This window comes from Ochotona princeps, chromosome 15 (genome assembly GCF_030435755.1).
Source record: "Ochotona princeps isolate mOchPri1 chromosome 15, mOchPri1.hap1, whole genome shotgun sequence".
NCBI classification, from domain to species: domain Eukaryota; kingdom Metazoa; phylum Chordata; class Mammalia; order Lagomorpha; family Ochotonidae; genus Ochotona; species Ochotona princeps.
The window spans coordinates 33,316,168-33,340,170 of NC_080846.1; the positions used below are offsets into that span (position 1 = coordinate 33,316,168).

At 40.4% G+C, this 24,003-nt stretch overlaps 1 long non-coding RNA gene across 1 annotated transcript in view; it reads left to right on the top strand.

Moving 5' to 3' along the window:
* LOC131482091 (uncharacterized) overlaps positions 1 to 16,634 on the top strand; it is a 46,283-nt gene extending 29,649 nt beyond the window's left edge. Inside the window, exon 4 of the long non-coding RNA XR_009246763.1 lies at positions 16,611 to 16,634. This is a non-coding gene — a long non-coding RNA (uncharacterized LOC131482091). The remainder of the gene's footprint in view (positions 1 to 16,610) is intronic.
* Positions 16,635 to 24,003: the final 7,369 nt, after the last annotated feature.

Sequence of the window (24,003 nt, forward strand, 5' to 3'; positions counted from 1 at the left end):
TGTATGGGTGCTGGTTCATGTGCCAGCTGCTCCACTTCCCATTCAGCTCCCTGTTTGTGGCCTGGGAAAGCAGTCAAGCAGTCGAGTACCTGCTTGAGAGACCTGTAAGAAGCTCTTGGCTTCTAGCTTTGGATCAGTTCAGCTTTGGCTATAGTGGCCATTTTGGAGTGAACCAGCAATTGGAAGATTTGTCTCTCTGTCTCTCCTTCTTTCTGTTAATTTGCCTTCCCAATAATAATAAGCAAATCTTGGGAAAAAATGAAAATAGTTATGTCTATTTTCAAGGCAAAGAAACACAGAGAGACATGCACACACAAACACATTCAGAAAGAAAGCACATACTTTCATCTACTGGATCACTACCAGATGCCTGCACTATCTGTGACTGGGGCTTTGTCTGAACTCAGTGTAAGTTTCCCATGTGAATGGAAGAAATCCCATGATTTTAATTATCACCTCTATCTCCGTGAGTCTCCAACATGGTAGGTGGGTATTTTAACTTTCATCTTACATGTTAGACCAAATGACTGCCCCTGTGAAATGTTTAAACTACTGGAAATTATAGAAGTCAGTATGAATTCTGTCTTTTGAAACTGAGCTTGCTTAACACATTGATTCCACCCAGAGAGAACTGTGGGTTTTGGAATTCCATTCCTTCTTTTTTTTTTTTCTTGCTTTGGTCAAATATCATTTTCATTTAAAAATGTCCCCTGATCGCTGCAACTAATGTTATCTCTTTTTTTCTGATTCACTGAAAGATTTTGTATTGATTTTATGCATCTTGGGATAATCTCCCTTTATTTCAGGTTAGATTTTTTTCTCTATTCAGATGCAAGTTCTTAGAGAAAGTATAATGCTGAGATACTCTTAAGGTTTCTTTCTTTTTTTTTTTTTAAATTCTGCCAGTACTAACTGTAATGTCATAGATATAGTAGGGGCTTAGGGAATATTAGAGAATTTAGATAAAATTATTTGAGGAAGACTGCCTTTAGAAGCACTGTGCTTAGGGACAGTATTGCTATAGTTTATAATATACATGCTGATAGCTGCTCAATCTCTCTCCTTTACGTGAATTAATTTCTAGGCTGTACAAGCATCCTTTTTGGTACTCCCCTACCACTTTCATCTCAATGATAACCCACACCATATATTCTTCAAATTAAATTCATTACATTTAAATCCTTAAGCTTGCGTTTCTGATCTAGTATCTATAAATAAATAGTGGATTTCATCAATCCTCTTACTAGATCAAAGAAGTCAAGTCCCTAAGACAATAATCTCAAATACATTATTATTATTATTGTTTTACTTCCATTAGTTAACCAAGTCACACCCAATCAACCATCTCGTTTGTAATCTCCTCTTTACACTGATATTTTTGGTGTGTCATTATGAACATGGACTTAAACACTCGTCTCCTTAGTACTATTGCAGGTTGGTGTTCCGGGAGTTTCTCTATCACACTTAGCATCGTTGTTTGCATCTGTATCAGCAATTCCCTTTATTTATTTATTTGGGAAGTCAGATTTACAGAGAGAAGGGGAGACAGAAAGAAAGCGCTTCCATCGCTGGTTCACTCCCTAAGTGGCCTCAATGGCTGGAGCTGAGCCAGTACAAAGCTAGGAGCCATGGGCTTCTTCCAGGTCTCCCATGCAGGTGCAGGATTCCCAGGCTTTGGGCCATACTTGTCTGCTTTCCCAGGCTGCAGGCATGGGACTGGATGTGAACTGGAATACCTGGGACACAAACCGGCACCCTTATGGGATCCCAGTGCAGGTAAAGCCAGGACTTTAGCCGCTAGGTTGTTGCTCTGGGTTCTCCCTTTATTTTCAACTTTATTTAAAAAAAAAAAAAAAAACACCTTTATTTGCTTTAAAAACATAAGACTTCTTGTACAGTAAAGCATAAGCATGTTTCATCTACAAAGTCAGAATATCTTCCTCATGGAACATGCAGGAAGAAAGGAAAAACACACACATGGCAAAGTAGTCACAGATTACCTCTAAAATAATTAAGACTTTCGGCCAGAAAAATTAATCTCTTGAAAACAAAAGTATAACAATAACAAAAAGCCATATTTCACACCTGGTACTAACAGTAAACATTCATAGTACAAAATTATCTGTTAAAATCAAATTCCTTATTGAAAGTATTAATATCATCAAAATACCCATCGTACTTAAAGCAATTTGCAAGCTTATTGCAATCTCAAAATACCAAAGACATTTTTTTTCTCATATCTAGAACATTTTTTTAACTATTTTTCGGATTGACATCATTTCATAACAGCCACATCAATCACAGCATGAATAACAACAGCAACAACGTCAACAACAAATTGTAGCACCTTGATTAAGTAATGTGCCACTGAGTAGGCAGCAGATGCTTACCTAAAAGGAAACACAGAAGTCTCTGAAGTCTCTTAGGAACTATGTTGCCATTGCATACTCCATGGGCACTTGATGAACTACACTAGAGAAAAGAAATTATTTGGAAGCAAACAAACCAACATCAAAACATCAAAACATCTGAGACACAGCCAAAACAGCCAACAGACGCTCAATGGACTATTGGAGTTACCCTTTCCATGTTGGCTTCCTTATATGAGAGAGAATATATGGTATTTATTCTTTTGTGATTGACTCATTTCGCTGAGCATAATGGTTTCTAGTTGGGACCACCTGGTTTTAAATAGAATAATATTGTTCTTCTTGACAGCTGAATAATATTCCATTGAGTAGATGTACCACAGTTTTTTTAACCATTCTTCCTTAGACGCACATCTGGTTAGTTTCCATGACATTGCTATTGTGGATTGTGCTGCTGTAAATATAGGATTACAGATTCCCTTCTCATATGCAGATTTTACTTCTGTTGGGTATATTCCTAAGAGCGGGATTGCTGGGTCCTATGGCAGGTTTATTTGCAATTTTCCAAGCACTCTCCATATGGATTTCCACAATGATTGTACTAGCCTACGCTCCCACCAGCAGTGAAGGAGGGTACCTTTTCAACTTTAAAGTCACTACAGCTCCAATAATGTTTACAGGTAAATAATAGGTTTAGAGGCTCATTTTTGACTCACTGTAAGTGGAATTTGGTTTTGAGGCTAATTGATTTTGATGTGTGCTTTGGTAACTATTTGTGCTATCTGTCAGAAAATGAGATTTTCTATCTTACCAGTATTCACCATTCTGATCATCATTAGTTCTTTAAGAAGAATAAGCACACTGTTGAAGTATGAAGGTTTTGGAGTCCTCTAATGGGGCAGAATCACCTTGACTAAGCTACTATCTGATGAACTTGGCCAAGTTATTTAATCTCCTCATTTATTTATATAGAAGTGCTAACTTATCTTTGGTTGTAAGGTTGAGTACATCACTATATGTAAGGTGGTTAATATGATACCTGGGTCACAGAGAATATGTAGTGTCAACTATTATTATAATTTACTCAATATGCATTTGAGCTTTTAAATATCTAAGTGAAATGCCAGCTAACTGAGAGAGAAGAAATTGTATCTCTGGGAATATATGAGTGTAGGGATATCAGTAATTTGAGTAATTGTGTGTCTTCCCCTCAACATTTATGAAATCAGTGTACAGATAAGAATTTACTTTAGTAAGTTCACCTAGCTTACTAAATTTGCCTTCAGAAATATAAGGTACAAAAATCTAATTAACTCCTGATAATTATTAGTAAAAACTAGCTTGCTCCATGAGGCCCACGTGAGATATTTCTATGGCTTTTACAGATGTGTGTGGAACTTGACGATCTCTCTATTATTGTAATTTTTTTTGAAGACTTACTTTATTTTTTTTTTTTATTACAAAGTCAGATGTACTGAGAGGAGGGGAGATAGAGAGGAAGTGGAGCTGCCGGGATTAGAACCAGTGGCCATATGGGATCAAGGCGAGTACCTTAGCCACTAGGCCACGCTGCCAAGCCTTATTATTGTAATTTTTAAAAAGAAAGGATCTGATAATTCTGCCACACCATATTTGTGAAGTTCATAAGTTGTGTTCAGCAAGGTGGTGATTTTGAAGTAAATAAAGCAACATTTTGTATTAGCTGTACAAGTAAAAGTAAACTGTGGAATGAACTTTGCCTTATCTTTCTTTCCCCTACTCCCATTTTAAATTATGTATTTGAAACGGACAGAGAGAGGGAGAGGAAGAGGTAGATGGAAAGGGAAAGGAAGAAGATGGTAGGGGGAGGAGAGGGAGAAGAAGAGGGAAAGGGAGAGAGAAAGAGAGGGGGAGAGAGAAAGGGAAACCTCTCTTTTGCGATCTGTAATCCATGACTCCTGTTAGATAGGCAGGAACTGAATTATTTGAGCCATTGATTTGGCCTCTTGGGATCTCTACTGGCCAGAGGAGTTGGAGCAATGAAGTTACACCAGGCACTCTGATGAGGGATTCATATATCATAACTGATGGATTAAAAGCCCATTCCTGGGCCCGGCGGCGTGGCCTAGCGGCTGAGGTCCTCGCCTTGAAAGCCCCGGGATCCCATATGGGCGCCGGTTCTAATCCCGGCCGCTCCACTTCCCATCCGGCTCCCTGCTTGTGGCCTGGGAAAGCAGTCGAGGACGGCCCAATGCATTGGGACCCTGCGCCCGCGTGGGAGACCCGGAAGAGGTTCCTGGTTCCCGGCTTTGGATCGGCGTGCACCGGCCCGTTGCGGCTCACTTGGGGAGTGAAACATCGGATGGAGGATCTTCCTCTCTGTCTCTCCTCCTCTGTGTATATCCGGCTTTCCAATAATAATAAAAAATCCTAAAAAAAAAAAAAGCCCATTCCTTCCTTATCTTTCTGTTTTATTAGTGGGACTTTAATATCTGTAGTCTCTCTTTGCCTCTGTTTTTTTCTCTCTAATGAAAAGGTGGCATGATTATTAGTAGGACTTTTTTATCTTAAGGAGCCTTTCCTGAATTGTCAGAAGGGCTGCTTCATTTTTTTTCTTTTTTTCCCTCCTTTTCCTCCTCTTTGTGTTCTTCCACCTCTTCCTCCTGTTCCTCATCTTATTCTTTCTGTATTTGAAAGGAAGAATTAGAGGTTTTCCATCTGCTAGTTCAATCCCTCAGTAGCTGCAGCTGCCAGGTGTGGGCCAGCAAAATTCAGGAGTCTGGAACTCCATGTAGATCTCTCACATGGGTGGCAAGGACCCAAGTATTTGAGCCATCTTTTATTGTGGTTTTTTTTTTTTTCATATTTATTAGGAGGGAGCTGAGTAAGAAGTGGAGTAGCTGGAGCTGGAACTGGCACTTACATGAAATGCTGACTTTGCAGCTAGATAGTAGCTTAACCCATTACTCCACAATATTGGCCCCATCTTTTTTTTTAAGGTTTATTTATTTTTATTGGAAAGGCAGATATACAGAAAGGAGGAGCAACAGAGAGGAAGATCTTCTGTCCATTGATTTACTCTCCAAGTGGCTGCAACAGCTGGATCTGTGCCGATCCCAAGCCAGGAGTCAGGAGCTTCTTCCAGGTCTCCCACACAGGTGCTGGGTCCCAAGACTTTGGGCCATCCTCTACTGCTTTCCAGGTCATAAGCAGGGAGCTGGATGGGTAGTAGCGCCACTGGGATTATAATCAGCACCTGCATGGGTTCCCAGTGGGTATAAGGTGAGAACTTTAGCCACTTGGGTACCGCGCCAAGCCCCCATAACTTGTTTTTTAATCATCAAAATATGTCATTTGAAGGTGACAACATTCAGCTGTAAAATATTCAACAACTAAAATATTCTATATTAAGGAAATACAGAAAATTCTGACATGCTTACTGGCATGTGATATCTATGGGAAAAGATCCTACTTCCAGAGAAACTTTTCTGAGCTTCTACAATTCTTCAGTTTGGCGAGGGCTGCGGGAGAGGACGTCTAGCTCGGATCCCGAACCCAGTCCGCCATGTGCCCATGGCTCATGGCGGGCTGGGCCCGGACATGCCTGGGTGCGGCCTGCTTCCTTCTGGGGTGAGTACGCCGAGGGGGGAGGCCTCCGTGACTGGGCATGTCCGGGACCCACCCACCACCCTCATTGGGTGGTGGGTGAACGGGATTGGGGAGGGGCGCAACCTTGGGCCTGCAGGATTTAACCTCCGGCTGCCAGAGGCGAGCCGAGGGCTGCGGGAGAGGACGTCTAGCTCGGATCCCGAACCCAGTCCGCCATGTGCCAGGGCGGGCAGTGCGCCATTTGGCGCCAGGCTGTGCCTGCTGGCCGCCCGGCCGGGGAGCTCTGGGGTATTGGACATCTGAATCGCTGCTGAGATAGCTCTAGTGTGACCCCACTGTTTCTGGGATCTGAGTCAATCCTAAAGATTCCCAATGCCAGTAACTCTTCCTTTGAAGAACTTCCAATCCCTTAATAATGCTGAGCTTTGAACACCTATCAAGTAAAAGATAAGCTCCGGCTTGTGTAGCAGGCTGGCACCTAATGGTCCTCGGAGCAACCACGTGCAGGTGCGTGATTTACTGCTAGGAATTGTCCCAATCTGGGATGCCACAGCTGGGATGAGGTTCCCACCAAGGGGTGTAGGTGCTGGAATGGGGGCTGCGTTCTATCTAGGAAACAATTGCAGCCACCCTAGGCACTAGTGTGGGCTGGGATTGGATGCACCAGGCCGGTTCAGTTCCCAGCACCATCTGGTGTTATGGAGAAACAGGGTAGATGTGGGACTGACTAGGCTGGGTCTCAATCCCCTTCTGAGCCATGTGTGAGCTGTACGTGGGTATGGACGAGCCATGGCTGGGCTGAAACATCCAACAACAAGAGTCAGAATGGGGTGAAAGCCAGCCAGGAAAAGCCACTGTTCCTGCTAGGACAGGAGGTGAACTGAGTAGGGTTGGCTCAAGAACCCCCTGGCAAGCGCAAAATCTGGCATTGGGAGGGGTTCTGATGGAGGAGCCTGGGCAACTCCTCTGGCAGGACACAGTCCCTGCAGGTAAGCGCGAGAAGCATGATTGGTAACAGCCCAGAATAGGCCATGGAAAGTTTCCCACTGGCATGCATTCGGCATGGGTCAGGAGCAGACCAGGCTGAATCAGTTCATGTCATCCTCTGGCAAATCCGATCACCAGAACAGAGTGTGGAATGGGCCGGGTTTGGTTGCGACAAAACCAGTACACATTATGGAACGCCCGGGCGTGGTTGCCTGTACTGGATATGAATGCAGCACCCATCCAGCACACGTGAGATCCAGGAAGGGAGGGGCAGAGCTGGCGGGGGGGTTAAGGGGCTGGTCCCCTCGCTGGACAACCACTCCCACTGGAGAGTGTTGGCTGGGATAGAGACAGACACGACTAAGCAAGGCTACAACACCTGTGCGCTGCATGTGGACAAGATCAGGGCCGCAGCATCAGCTGGCAGAAGCTGGCACTGGGGACTAATTCTGTCGAGTCAAATCACAGGACCACCTAAAGAGTGCATAAACCGGGACAGAGAGACCTGGGAGGGAAAAAGTGGGTTCCCCCTTCTTGGGTCACTATTCCCGTGGGAGGGCATGAAAACTAGGACGTTGGCTGGGATGGCTAGATAGAGAGGTACTCAACAATATCTGTGAGGGCTGGATGGTTGAGTTGGTTAGATGAAACCAAGCTTTGATGCCCATTGACAAGTACCAGAGCCAAATGGGATGGGGGATAGATTGGTCTTCTGCTACACATACTGGCAAACCAGGGTAGGGGGCGGTCTGGTCGGGGTTATTGTGGGTCGCCCCAACTGGGCTGCAGCTCCCACTGGTTGATGTAAGGGCCGAGCCAGACTGGACTGCAACACCCATTGGTTCCAGTGCAACTCGGGACTGAAAACGGAACCAACACAGCAATTGCAACCACCAGCTGATCAGGGTGATGGACTGTGCCGGGCCCTGTGCTTGCTAGAACATACAAGAATCTGGTCTGGGAACACCTCAAAGTATCTTTGGAGATCTCCCCACTTGAACTGCTGGACTCAGAATTCTAACCAAGAAAAGACAGAAGACAGAATAGGACAATCATTCATCTCAGCTACATGTTGGCAGCGAAATATGGGACAAATGGAGACTTCATGATGGACCATATCAATCAGTGGACCACCTCATCGAGCGAAACTGGCAGTGACTCATAACTGGAGAACTATTAACTCCACTTGAGCACATATCTCAGAGCATGCCCCACATCCGGGACTTGGGGTGGGCGGGAAACCGGGTGGGGCTTCTCCCTCAATATCCCCTTTTACCTCAGATACATGATGGAAACAATATGGACATAATAGCATTGCCCACCTCCCTATCCCCCCGAACCTTTTTTTTTTTTCTTCTCTTTCTTGATTTTCCTTCAACTATAGTTAACTATGTAAAGATTGTCAACAACAATACAATAAAATGGATTATAAAAAAAAAATAAAATAAAAAATAAAATAAAACCAATGCTAATGGATTAAAAGAATAAGGTAGAGGAGATAGCCAGGTGAGAATTAGATAATAAAATGTCTTAAAGGTCAAAAAAAAAAAAAAAATTCTTCAGTTTGCTCAGTCGTATCTGCTAAGGACAAATTCAATGAGGATAAAGCAATGTTGTCTAACAATTGGTGGATTCATTACATTAGGCTTTGTTGTGCCTTGGATAAAAATCTCTAAATCTTGTTGTCAATTTCTCTCTTAGTCCTGTTACTGGGATCTTTGAGATTCAAATAAAGGAATTGGATTCAAGATTATTCATATCATTTCAACAAAAGGACAATAATTCAAAGATTGTTTTTCCGTGTCACTTTTATTTGACATAAGGTCTGCAAAGATCATACTTGGGAATTCATTTTCTGTATACATTTGTCAAAGATATGATATTTTTATATTTTAAATTCTGAAGCAGAATGCATTTGTGGGAAAGCGTGGACTGTCTTTCAGTACACAAATGGTTACCCTGAGAATGAAATAAGAGACTCTTTCATTCCCTTCTCACTGTGACACCAACCTCCCTCTTGGATTTGGACAAGATACGATAGACTGAGATTCACAGAGACTTGTATTATTTGCTTAGTATTGTGAGATGGAGAACTTTTGAGTTCCTAAAGGAAGACCAAGACAAATGGTGAGAGTGGAGGCATGAGGAAGATCTACATTGTCTAAAAGTTGCATTGGACACTCTAAGGAAAGGGGACTGCCATGGTCCATAGCCAGGTGCCATGAAATAGGGACAACAGGACAACCATCAAAAGCTAGATATGAGTGAGGGTGGATATCCATCAGAAAGGAGTAATCAGAAAAATCTTGGAGACATGTAGCTGATTGTAGAGGTGTAGGTTTCTCACCATATATTGAATGAAGATTTGTTCCTGCTAAGCACCACGCCTCCTGTTTCCCATTAGTTGCACGAGTGTTCCTTCTCTCTTTCTCTTCTAGGTCCTCGTTTATTTCATTCTTCATTGTAAGTCATCTGCCTTTTTGAGTCCTGCTGGGTTGTGTGCAGTTCCCTCTGCGCATTTCTTGCACTGCGGGGTAGCTAGGAGAAATTCCTGTGTTTCAAGTTAACCAGTACTGTTAGTCAGAAATTCACTTCACATGATTTTTCGAGCAGCAGAGGGGTTTTGATTTAACTCCACAACATTTGCCTAGTGGTGCTTGCCACTTTTGATGGAAAGAATAAAATAGAACAGGGACAGTAAATTTTGTTTATGGAAATGGGATTTTTTAAAAAAGTTTGTTCTGTTGTCAACAGTTTCGAAACCTGTGTACAAGTAGATCTTCAGAAAGCTCATAGAAATTTATATTATAAAAAGATCTGTGCATGGATTTAAACGTATCCTTGTACCAAAGTAATCTTCTTTTTTAATTCTGTTCGTCCATGAACTTTTTGATGTACCCTCCTGTGTGCTGAAAGTTATGTATTAGTCATAACTTTATTTTTAGCACAGACATTCTAATCTTATTGGAAGAGTAAGCTGCTCACGCATTATGCTGTTCAGGTGTACTATTTCTATATATAGACATCTTTTCACACTAAAGGAATTAATAGTACCACACAAAGGACTAATTTACATTCAGAAAACAACTTACTTGGCCACAGAGAGAGGAGTCTGTTTCTATGTTCAAAGGTATCTGAAATGCTCTGGTCTTTTTGCTCCTGATACAATTTCTGATGCAAGCAAAAAAAATAAAGATGAGTGTCAATGATTACAGGGAGGAGTTTGCTCACTCTCAAATAGAGTTCTGTGTAACCAGAGTTCACTGTTCTTTATAAATCTCTCCAGAATATTTTTTTCTGTTTACCACAGTGAGCCAAATTTCTTTCAAGAATTATATTTGTGCTCTATGTGATATTCATTTTGAGAATGCTTCTCTTTCTATACAACTCTGACAGAATAATGTGTTCCTTGCTGAACAAAATATAATTTCTTATCCAATAAAAATGAAACAATGAAGCTGTTCAAAGGCTGCTTCCAAATTGCCCCCACCAACTCCAGCAGAATGGAAGATCAAAGGGTAACGTTCAGAACTCATGCATTTGCCCAGGGAGTGATGTGCCAGCCATTGAATTTCTGCTGTTTCTAGGACAGCAAACAAATACTAGAATTACTGAAAGAGTGAAGATCTGTAACCTTGCAGTAGATAAAAAGAGAGTGCAGAATCAAGGCATGTGTCCACAAACATCCATTGTGATTGGTGTTCAGTGAGGCGCCACATAGAGTAGTCATTGTTCACTTTTGTGGAATCAGGAACACAACTGAAGACTAAGGACCTTTGCCTAGATATATGTGTGCACATGTAACAATTTTATATGATTTATGGAAGGGTGTATTCTAAGAAGCTAAACCCAAGTATGAGTATAAAAAAAGAAGACATAAAAAACCAGCAAAAATATATTCTGCTTAGAGCATCGTTTAAAAATCTGGTTTTGGAAAAGTTGCCTTTTTGTATTTCTGTCTAAAATATCAGTTTATTTAGAGACATCAAAAGCAGAATTCTCATGGCCGCAACCCATTTGCCACCACCCTCCTGGAGTGCTTAAGAGAGAGACCTTGTTCTCTTTGGGCCTGAGACAGTGTATGCAATGAGGCTCCCAGCCATCCAGGCCTTGAGACTGACAGGCGCCTGTCAGGGATTCGGGCATAGCAAGATGGTAAACTTCACCAACCAGAAAATAGCCAGGCAGTTGGGATACCCTGTTCTGTTGTAGCATTATGTCCCCGTCCTGGAAACAGGTAGCTGAGCAGCTCTGAGTCATCTAATATGGTATCCAGGGAGGTCAGAGTCCTGTGTTTGGGGCAAGCAGAGCCCGGGCATGTGCTTTGCCCTCAGGTAGGGGCATTTGCACATGGGCAGGGTGCATAGGCTGCAAGACTTCACTTAACTGTGCAAGTTGACTGCACAGGCTTTGATTTTAGGCATAGAGGAGTATATTCAGCAGCTGATGGAGCATAAGGAGATGCTCTTCTGCCTTCAGGTATCACATGCCAGGCTGCCAGAGATGTAGGAGGATCTGCTGAGATGGAAGCTCCTGCAGGCAGAGCTGAAGCCCCTTGTGAATGTGCTTGCAGATGAATCAGGCTGGCCACTGCCCGAGTGGCTACTGCAGAAGGAACAGATGCAGAGGAAGAAGCAGTGGCTACAGTGGCACGAGTAGAGGGAGGATGAGAAAACACCCATACAGTAGAGGTTGCCCCAATGGAGGCCAGTCAGGAGATGAGTGGCGGCTTCCTGCAGCAGGTCAGAGGCATAAAGCATAATAATTACAACCCTTGCAGGCAGTAGGGAGCCCTCAGCCCTCAGGTGAAGTATGGGGGAGGATTGTCCCTTGACCAGAGCGAGACATTCTTGAAGGAGATTCCGACACTGCCCAGGGTCTTTGGACCTAAAAGCTGAGAATTTGTGTCATTTGCTTTGGCACAGATAGAACTTCAGCCATATCTTTCCCTAGTTATTAAAGGCATTATACTTGTCAGGAAAAAAAACAACTTTCTCTCCAAATAAACTTGCAGGAATAGGCCATCCTTTTCATGCTTGCGGAACACAGGTTTTGGTTTTGGTGTTTTGGTGTTCCGGAACACAGGCTCATGCTGTTGGGTTTTCACTCCCTCTCTGAGTTGGGTTCTTACAGTGTTGTCAGTGCTGTGGAGCAGAGCAAATGATGGTGGTGCGAGGTGAGGGGGGCAGACAGCGTGTCAGTAATGTCTCTGTGAATGCGATTGACTCTAAGGCGTTTTAACTACCCTGAGCCTAAACAGCAGCATGACTTCTGCGCCTCTAAGCATTGATTTGTCAAGTGCTTTGCTATTCAGTTTGCAACTATTACCATAGTCCATTCTCTTTACAATCACCTATATTATTAGTAGTATCATCATCATCATCATCGTTATTTGGTTATAGAGATCAAGTAACTGCCTCCAATATTCAAGTTATGAAGGAGCTAGGGTTTAAATCCAGTTTTAATTTCCTGTGGTTATATTCAATCAAGAACAATCCATGGGAATCTTTTGGCCTCTGCTACTGAGAATTTATGAAATCAGAATGATTTATTCTAGGGTAGGAAGGGAGAGGGTTCCCGGTGCATGTTGGGTTTTTTGACAGAAAGGGACAAAAACAAGATGAGGTGAGAAGTAGTGGTTCCTGGGGTTAGAGGTTTGATGGAAAAGAACCTAGAAAGTTCTCCTTCTCAGTTTCATTGCAGTCTAATCTAAATTAACATGGATTGATAATGAGTTGAAAAGTATTTTTAAAAATGTTTTATCATAGGAATTTCTGTTATTAATTAATTTAGTAAGTTGAAAGGTAGATAGAGGTCTTCTAGTACTGGTTGAGGCCCCAAATGCCTGAAATAGTTGGGCTGGGCCAGGCCGAAGCCAGGACCCAGAACTGCATTCAGGACTCTCACATAGGAGGCAGGCACTCAAGTACTTGAGATGTAACCTCTTTTCTCCCAAGGTCTACATTAGCAGGAAGCTGGAGCCAGACTTGAACCCATTGATTCTATATGGGGTGTGGACACCCAGAGTATCATAACCATGGTGTCTAATACCTCCCCCCTGAGACTGTCTGCAGGAATAAGTTAAACAAAAGCAGAAGGCCCATCAGTTTTGTGGGTCCTTTTAACTTAGATGTTGAGATTTCCCTCGCAAATTCCAACTTGAAGCAGAAAGGTCAGAGGTACTAGAACAAGTAGTAACAAAGGCACAGTATGTTCTGAACTTAATGACAAAGTAGATGCAAGTAAGAACTGAGAGTGGAGGGAACTCATCCAAGGGCACTGAAAGAACTCAGGAATAAAATCGTCTGTGAGTCCAAAGCAATTTATAGTTACAGAGAACCACTGAGTGCTCCTAGCACTTGAGAACAGGTAACAGACCCAATCCCCTGTTATGGAAACCCAGTCTTGGATATGCAATTTTTCTTTAAATGAATGTTTAATGTTTTCAGAAATAAAAAAGTACCACAATCTGAGCCATTAACACAGAGCGAATGTTTATTTCTCACATTTTTATAAGTTGGGAAGTTATTGATGAATTGGAGGTTCGTGAGGGCCTGATTCCTGGTCCATTAACAGCCGTCATATCACTATATGTGTACGTGGTGGAAGGGGTGAAGGCATTCTCTGGGATCTCTTAAAGGGAAAATTGACCTTGTCCATGACTGTCATTATCTGGTTACCTTGCAGAATGTGTCTCCTAATAACATCACGCTAGGGGTTGGGATTTCAGCATAAAAATTTTAGGGGAAGAATCGGGGTGTGGGGACACACTAATCTAGCCCCCCTCCGATCAAAACATGCCTCTTCTTTTGTCAATATCCACCAAAGGAGTAGTACATTTGTTACGGTTTTTATTACCAAGGACTAAAACTGCTGACTTGTATGTTAAGAGCATGATTATTTTTGTAAAAAGTCCCCCCCAGCTGTCTTGTAAGATGGTTGTAGTTTTTTTTGTGTGTTTCTATCAGCATTAAATGAAAGTCTCTGCTTCTTTACATCCTTGGCAGAATTTGATGCTATCGGTCTTCTCGGTTTTAGCCATTCTAAAGAATGTATATTGGTATCAAATTACTGTTTTAATTTGCATTTTCCTGAGGACAATGAAGGGGTGCAGATTTTCATATACTTTGTATATCTTCTTTGTTAATGAACTGTTAAGGTCTTTGGTTCATTTTTTAATTGGGTTGTTTTCTTACTGTTGAATTTTAAGAGTCCTTTATATATTTTGCTAACAATCCTTTGTCAGATGCATCTTACAAATATTCCTCTTCAGTTTTAGACTTGTCTTCTCATTTCTTGGCATTGTATGTACCAAAATAGAAGTTTATAATTTTGGTGAAGTCTAATGTATCAGCCCTTTCTTTCACGGACTAAGTCTGTTCCGTTGCATCTAAAAAAGTCAATAACATGGCCAAAGTAATCAAAGTATCTTCTAGGAGCTTTTAGTTTTACCTTTTACATTTTAGTACTGTTATCCATTTTGAATTAATTTTGTGAAAATATGTATTTAATTTGAATTTTTGCATGTGATTGCCCAGTTATTTTGGTATTGCTTATTCAAAACACTCTTGATTCTGACAGCTTTATTATTGCCTTGAAGTCAGGTAGTGTCAACCATCCAAATTTGTTCTTATCACTTTATCTTATTTTGGTTATTATGAATCTTTTCTTCTCCACATACATGTTAGAATTTGCTTGTCTATATCCATGAAATATTTGAGTGACATTGTAATAAAGCTATAGTTCAATCTGGAAAGAACCGACATAGTGACAGATCCTGTTGGACAAGCTAAGCTGGTTTCCACCTTCTGTCAGGTTGCCTGGCTTCTACAAATCATCTTGTCTGTTTCTGTCTCCTAGACTCACCTCATCATTTCCAGTTTTGTTCTCAGTACTTCCCATCAATGAACAATTGATTTAATCAATTCCCAGAATCAATTTTTTCTGTTGTAAATTCTTGAAATGGTTTCTTACTGATGCATGGGTTTAGACATTTAGCATAGTATTGCATCCATTATAGCTTTTTCTCATATGATCCATATAAGCAAATACAAAGCAACTAGAAGTCAATAGATCTGTTAATACTTTATGTGAAAAATAGCACAGTGTTGCATGCTTTTGTCCACAATTCCCAAGTTTTTAAAGCTCTCCAGATAATTTTTTTAAAGATTTATTTGTTTATTTAAAAATTAGAGGTATGGAGAGAGAGGGAGAGGCAGAAAAAAAATCAAGAAATCTTTCATCTGCTGGTTCACTCTTCAGATGACTGGAACAAACCAGAGCTGAGCCTGAATCTCCCTTAGGAGTGAGAAAGATCCAAGAACTTAATCCCTCTTCCGTTGCTTTTCACAGGTAATTAACTGGAAGCTAGGTTAGAAGTAGATCTGCAGAAACATGAATTGACATCCACTTGGGGTGCCAATGTAGCATGTGCTAGCCTTATATGCCAGTGCTGTGAGCCAGGAAAACACTTCAGGTCTCCCATGTTCAGGACAGGGACTCAATTACTTGAGTCATTAGCGCTGCTTCCTAGGGTTTACATTAGTGGGATGTCAGACTCAGGAGCTGAACCTGGAAATCAAATCTAGGCACTCCTGTGTGGGACACAGGCTTCTCAGTTGCTAGGCTAAGCAACTGCTGCATCATCCTTTCCATCTCTTATCTAAATGACTCAGTGTCAATGATCTACCTGCCCCTTTGCATCTGTTGCCAAATCTTATGTATCTGACATATATAAACTTCTCTAATACCTCAAGAATTCCTTTCTTTCCATCCCTACTATAATTCCTGCAAAATATTATTTATCATATAATGAAAATAGATAATAGTTCATGAACTTGAATGTATGATGACTTAATTTCCCTTTTTCCTCCATATTCAATCTTATGTAGCTCATGAGCCTATTTATAATTTTGGGCAAAAAATCATTCTTGTTAGGTCAAATTTAGCTCATTTGTTCATACATTCTGCGTGAAGTTGAAGCTTTTTAGATGAAGTATATGGCAAAAGCTTTACCTGTACTCTATATAATTTACCTGCTGATGGATATTCTATCATTTATCTCTGTATGAGAAGCTATCTTGAACCATCTGAAGTTCCCCAGTTAAGGGGATCAATAATTTTTCTACCATTATTTTGAAAGATGACTTTTGTTGTTGTTGTTGGGTAAACCACATTATCTCTTTTCTTTCTTTAAGTCAATGAATAAACATCTACTATGTTTGACTAATTTTAAAAAAAAATTGATAAATACATTGCTTCTGAAAGATTTGTGGAAGTAAGGCTGTTTTGTTTCTAACTCCTCTTTCTGATTCCAAACTCTGTGTCTCACTCACTACTTACCATGACATACTCATTTGCTCACCCAGTAGTCATTTGTGGAATTCCTATACCATATTAAACACAGGGAGGCAGAAGTGGTCTAAAGGTTGCAGGATTCAGGGGAGAAGGTGAGTACATGGAAAAGGTATGTGTGTAATACAAGTTAGAGAAGAATTAAATGCTGACAGAGTCAGAGGGCAGATAAACATACCAGACCTAGATGGCAAGAATGACCTCTCAAATGTAACATTTGAGGGTAAGTAAGACTTTCCCAAGTAAATGCTGTCTGTATTTAAAATGTAGTATTTTTTCTATTTTTAAAATATTTATTTATTGGTTTGAAAGACAAAAATTGCAGAGAGAGAGAGATAAGAGGAAGAGAGAGAGAGAGAGAGAGATCATTCTTCTGCTTGTTCACTCCCCAGTTGGTCACAACAGCCAGGGCTCGGCCTGAACAAAGCTCTCTAATCCTGCAACTTCATCAGGATCTCCTCCATGGTTGGCAGGTATTGAAGCAAATGGACCATTTTTTTTTGCTTTCCCAGATACATTAGCAAGGGTTTGGAAAGGAAGTGGAGCACTGGGGACCCAGTCTACTTCTGGGATGCTGGTGTCACAGGTGGTGGCTCAACTTGCTCTACCACACACCACCAGTGTATCTTGTTTTTTTATAATCATGTTGCATTGATTTTGATTTTAAATAATTTGCATCTTAGCACTCATATTTATCTTAATTGCTGTCATACTTAAGATGTTGTACTTGCAATAAATATCTTGTTCTTATTGTCCTAGCCTTATTCCTGAAAACAATCACGAATTTGTAAAAAGAGTCAATTTACCAAGGAATAGTGAGTGATAAGTGTTGATAAAGTTTGTGAGTTGGGAGGAGTGCTGATAGAGTAAATATGGTTCAAACATGGGGTACAATGAAATGTGAAACAGATGTGTAACAGAGTAAAGCTTGTGGTTTTTAAAACTATTTTATTTCACACATGCACACACCCCTCTTATCTGCTCATTCATTCCGCCAGTGCCTACAGCAATAAAGGCCTCTCATGTGAGAGACAGGAACCTAACTACGCGCACTGTTTGAGCGATCATCTGCTGTGTCTCAGAGTAGGAGGCTGGGCAGGAGCCAGAGCCTGGTACCTTAGATACGGGACATGGGCATTTTACTGAAGTAAATGCCCTCTCCTGGTTTTTGATTTTTGAAAGAGTACTTCAAAATCATTTTAAAATCAAAAGAGATACAATCAGATTTGGTCTTTGGAAGACTTTATTTTTTTTTAAGAGAACCAAAAACCAAAAATTTTTGCATTGGGACAATAAATCAGGGATCGATTACATCAATTAATTTGGAATAAAATAATCTTACTGTCAGGCTTTAAAATTTTCTTTTGCTAAGATGAGATGAGTATTTTTTTTCTCTTGAATGAATGTTTGTTTGGCCAGGAATTATTATGAGTATCATCTTCTGGTTACTTTTAAATATTTGTTTCTCTAAACCTTAAAATGAGGAGGAAGCGTGACTGTACGCCTCTACGACGTAATGTCTGATCCGATGACACTGTCGGAAATCTTACAGCTGACTTCCTTTAGCGTCTCCTTACATAATGAAAAAAGAACTCAAAAAGCCCGAGTAATACAAAGTATATGTGACTTACTCAGGAGTTCTCTTGAAGAATTCTTTACAAATTCCTTTCAACCCTAAAAAGGAGAAAATTCCCCTGCAAAACTGATATCTAATTCTTTCTACTGTAGTTTTATCATTTTGTTGATTTAGCAACAGCCTTCTACTCCATGAAAAAAAATTTTTTTAAGTTGTAGCTTTCAGGAGTAAAATATTGATTTACATAATGAAGCAGGCATCCTTGGAAGACAATTTGTACAAAGTGTAAATCATCCAGGATTAAGCCGTGTCTCAATACTTATGTACTGTTAATGTTGTGGGAAGTGGTCTTGGAGTTCCAGTTCTAGGAAATAAAGATATGAGGATGAAAAAGGCTATTAATCCTGAACATTTTTTCATGTGTGTGTTGCTCATTTGCATTTTATCCATTAAGATATACTTTTTCATATTATTTGCTCATTTCTTTTTTAAAATATTTTTTTAAAGATTTATTTATTTTTATTACAAAGTCAGATATACAGAGAGGAGGAGAGACAGAGAGGAAGATCTTCCGTCCGATGATTCACTCCCCAAGTGACCACAACGGCCAGTACTACGCTGATCCGAAGCCAGGAGCTAGTAACCTCTTCCGGGTCTCCCACGTGGGTGCAGGGTCCCAGTGCTTTGGGCCGTCCTCGGCTGTTTTTCCAGACCACAGGCCACAGGCAGGGAGCTGGATGGGAAGTGGAGCTGCCGGGATTAGAACCGGCACCCATATGGGATCCCGGTACGTTCAAGGCGAGGACTTTAGCCGCTAGGCCACACTGCTGGGCCCTTTTTAAATAATTTTATTTATTTTTATTGGAAGGTAGACCCATAAAGACAAGGAAAAACAGATCTTCCATTAGCTGGTCCACTTGCCAAATGGCTACAGTGGCTAGAACTGTGCCGATCTGAAGCCAGGAGCTTCTTTTTAAAAAATTATTATAAATTTATTTACTTATTGTTATTATTATCATTTCATGATACAGTTTCATAGGTCCTGGGATTTCCCTTACCCCTTCCCCAAGTCCACTCTCCCCCACTGAGTTCCCCTAAATTATTACTATAGTATAGTTCTTCATAGACATTCATAAACCTATCATTGTGGGCATGGACAATGGGAGAGTCAGCATCCTATCGTCAAGATATAGTTAACAGTTTCATTGAGAGTCCATCTTTGTCTGGAAGAGAGATGCATACTGCATTGTATCCTCACATCTGGATATGATCATCTCCATTACAGAGTCACTATACTTCTGCCCAAGTGAAAAGCCACAATACAACAGGAAGAAAAATAGAAATTTAGAACACCATGGAGTTAAATAACATGCTACTAGATATGATACCATTACACAATCATTGTACATCCCCTTAAATGAAAAGATATAAATAAAAATCAACAACAGGAGGAAAAAGTAGAAAATTAACAACATGAAGTTAAATAACATGCTCCTGAATGACTAATGAAGAAATGAAAACGAAAATCAAGAACCTTCTTGAAGAAAATAACGCTACTGTATGATATATGAGTCAGCGAAGAATTTAATGAGAAAGTGTTTTAAAGAGATGAAACTTAAGAAAAATAAAACAAAATCTTTGAGGCATAGTTTCCACTGATCTTTGTTGGTGAGATATGTCTCCTGTAGGCAACAAATAGATGGGTTTTGTTTTTTTAATCCAACCTACTAATCTATGTTTGATTGATGAGTTTAAGCCATTTATGTTCAAGGTTAATATAATACAGGATCTTCTGAGTCTCCCACACAGGTACAGGTTCCCAATGATTTGAGCCATTCTCTTTTACTCTCCCAGGCCACAAGCGGAGATCTAGACGGGAAGTGGAATAGCCATCACTTCCCACACAGGATGCTGTGCCTGGAGGCAGAGAAATCAGCAAATTGAGCCATTGTACTGGCCCCTCACTTGCTCATTTCTTAAGTGAATTGCTTTTTGTTGTTGAATGTCTTGAGCTCATCATATATTCTGAATATTAATCCTTTATTAGATGCACAGCTTGCAAATATTCCATTCTTTGACTTGACTTTTTATTTTGTTAACTATTTCTTTTGCCGGGCAGAAAATTTTTAGCTTGATATCTCATTTTTCTATTTATTTATTTATTATCTGTGCTTGCAAGAAAAAATGAAATTGAAAGGAAATAGAATGCCTGGAACAGTTTACTAATAGAAAAATATTTAATTAATATATGCCAATGTGCTAAGACAAAGAATGCGGAAGAATGATTTATGAAAAATACAAATCTGGAGGCAAATATTTGACCTAAGGTTAAGACTTGGACGTCCTGTATCCTATTAACTAGATCTGATGAGAGGGTCCACTCTGGACTCCAACTTCCTATTAATGCAGATCCTGAAAGGCAGCAGTTTGGGCTTAATAGGATTCCTGCCATGCATATAGGAGACCTGAATTAAATTCTTGGCTCCCACCTGTGACACCGACCCAGTTCTGGCTTTTGTGGTCATTTGGAAAGTGAACCAGCTGCTGCCTCTTCGTTTGTCACATAAATAAATACAAGTTCAAAAAGAACAAATCTGATTGGAAATGCATAATATTTCCAAAAAGTTGTAAGTCTACATTACATTGCCTAAAAATAGTCCCAATGGAAATAATAAAAGAGGTATTTGCATTACCGTTCTAGAATTAAGTGGTATATTTAAATACGCCACTTAACATATATTGCTTAATTTTTATTTATGAAAACTAATGAAAAGACATCTGTCATCAAATATTAAATACAAATTTTAATCCTTAAATGTGAAACATTCATATAAATATGTGATGAAAACAGTGTATTGAAATAGTAACATGTTACAATGACTCAAAATTATTTGGTAAAGGACAAATCTTGTTATTCAGGAAAATGTGCTGAACTGTTTTTGTCAGAGTGAATCATTGCGGATCCAAAGGACTAAACACGATCTCCTGCCATGTTGCCTTCCTCTGCGAGACATTCTGAAAGACTCTTTAGAGAGATTATAGAACATAAAGGAAAAGTTATGATTCATATTTTTATGCAGAAGTTTTACTCCTTTATTTACCAAAGCAAATTCATCTTTTCAAGCGCCTTTAGGTTCTACCTCTCAGCGTTTCCCAAACTGAAGTCTTGTTTTGTAACATATGTCATATCGAGTGGCTTGGCGACTCTGCTGCAGGTATGGTCCTTGTCTACGGGCGGTGATGATACCAGTATTGAAGTGACTGACACCCAGTACTTTTCAATCAAGAGTAACCAGGATGAAAATGGAGATTTCAATATGACTACTAATATTTATATATCTGTTTTAACCATCGCTGAATAAACTCTTTTAAGTAAGATTTTGGATAAATTAATGATGTGAAGATAAAATAGAAAGCCTTCAATGACTTAAATATGCCTTTTATATGACTGTAACCTCTACAATCACCAACCATGTATGAGTGGAAATTGTTAGCAGCTTAAGTATGGTTGGCTGACAATGAAGTAGCAGTTCTGGTTTTCTCTCTGCTGTAATTTTTGCCCCAAGTTAATTGGCAAGTGAAGCATGTGAGGATTTCTAGTTGCAAAAGACTTCAGAATTTGCTGCGTTTGTTGGAGCCCAGTTTCACATGTACGGCACATTCTCCCAGACTCCGTATTATTTTGAAACACTTGTTGAGATATAAATGACATGCTAAACAGTACATATGTCAAGTGTCCATGTTGAACATATGCATAAGCCTATCAAATCATCACCACAAGCAAGATAATGGCTGTTTCCAGCATTTCCGAATGTTTTGAATCGCTATAATCTCTCCCTCCCACCCTTTTTAAAAGTCCTTTTCCCTCCCTAGAGAACCACTGACCTCATTTCTGTTACTGTAGCTTAATTTCTAGGATCCTAGAAAAACATACAGCATGTTCTCTTTTTCTAACTTCTTTCACTTAGCATATGTTTTTGAGATCTGTCCACGTTCTCATGTGTATCAGTTATTTGCCCTATTGATGGACGTTGAGATGTTTTAGGCTATTTCAAATTAAGCTTTTCTGAACATTCATGTATACATTTATGTGTTTGTAGATGCTTTTATTTATCTAGGGCACAAACCTGGGAAGGCAATTATTGGGGTTGTGAGTAGTTTACATAATTATTTTTAGTTAACAAGCTATAAAAGCCAGCTTTGTGGCACAGTGTGTTAAACCACTTATTATGGCACATTGACATCCCATAACAGATAATGATTGGAGTTTCAGCTGCTCCTCTTTTGCTCCAGTTTCCTGCTAATGCACCTGAGAGGAAGCAGTGATGGCCTATGCACTTGGATCTCTGCTACTTATGTGACACTTGAAGATGGAGCTCTGGAGCCCTGGCTTTGGCCTAGCACTGCTGTGCCTGTTGAGAGGGAGTGAATCACCAAGTGGAAAATCACTTTCCTTCTGTTTCTTCTTTTCTTGCTGTGCCTTTGCTTTTCAAATAAATGAAGTGAATCTTTAAAATATATATTTTTAAAGATTTATTTTATTTTTATTAGAAAGTTAGATTTACAGAGAGGAGAGACAGAGAGAAAGATCTTTCATCTGCTGGTTCACTCCCCAAGTGGCCTCAATGACCAAAGCTGAGCCAATCCAAAGCCAGGAACCAGGAGTCTCCCCTGGGTCTCTCATGCAGGTGCAGGTTTCCAATGCTTTGGGACCCATTCTTTATTGCCATCTTACGCCACAAGAAGGGAACTGGAGGGGAAGTGGAGCATATGAGACATGAACCTGTGCCCACATGGGATCCTGGCAGATGCTAGGTGAGGATTTAGCCATTAGGCTGTTATGCCGGGCCCTAGTCTCAGCTATTTTATACTTAACGTGTATGTACCAGTCAGTACTCAGCTGGATGCTCAAGAAAGCCCTCCTGTGGTTCTGTGGAATATTTTCTGCATAGTTCCCTATTTTGTAGTTTGCCTAAGAACCTACCTGTCTCAGGTTATCCTGTGTCCTCAACTTAGAAAGACTTTTAACACCAGTGTGATGGTTCAGTTGGCTAATTCCCCTCCTGTAAGTACTGGGATCCCACATGGACACTGGTTCTTGCACAGGGTGCACCACTTCTCCTTTGGCTCCTTGCTTATAGTCTGGGAAGATAGTGGAGGATAGCCCAAACCCTTGGGACCCTGCACTCACATGGGAGATCCAGAAGAAGCTCCTGGCTTCAGATCAGCTCAGCTCCAGCTGTTATGGCCATTTGGAGAGTGGACCAGCAAAAAGATCTTTCTCTCTCTGTCTTCCCTTCTCTCTGTAAATTTACCTTTCCAATAAAAATGAATAAATATTTTTAAAAGATGGCTGTATTGGGCCCGGCGGTGTGGCCTAGCGGCTAAAGTCCTTGCCTTGAACGCGCCAGGATCCCATATGGGTGCTGGTTCTAATCCCGGCAGCTCCACTTCCCATCCAGCTCCCTGCTTGTGGCCTGGGAAAGCAGTCGAGGATGGCCCAATGCTTTGGAACCCTGCACCCATGTGGGAGACCCAGAGGAGGTTCCTGGTTCCCGGCTTCGGATCGGCGCGCACCAGCCATTGCAGCTCACTTGGGGAGTGAATCATCAGACGGAAGATCTTCCTCTCTGTCTCTCCTCCTCTCTGTATATCTGACTTTGTAATAAAATGAGTAAATCTTAAAAAAAAAAAAAAAAAAGATGGCTGTATTATGCCTGTTTTTTTTCCTTTCATACAAAATCTTAAGTTTAAGCAACTGAGGTACTTTCCACACTATTTTTGTTATTGCCTCATGTGACCTTTAACCAAACATCAGAAAGTCTTTATTTCATATATTTTGTACAAGCTGTTATTTGTATCATTTGAGCTGTTAAATCTGGTCTCTGGTTCTTTGATTTTAGCAGAAGCAGAAGCAGGAGTAATTCTTTATAAACCTTGCTTCCATCTTCCACTTTTTGCATTCATATTTCTGACTTTTTATGTAGCGTGGAAATTGTGACTTTTTATTTTAACTATTGGTTTGAGGTAGAAGTTTGAGGTGTGATATCCATCTCAGCAGAGAACTTAGATACAATATTGAAATTGTGATGGATGTGTGAAGATTTATTACTCATACAAGAGGCTTTC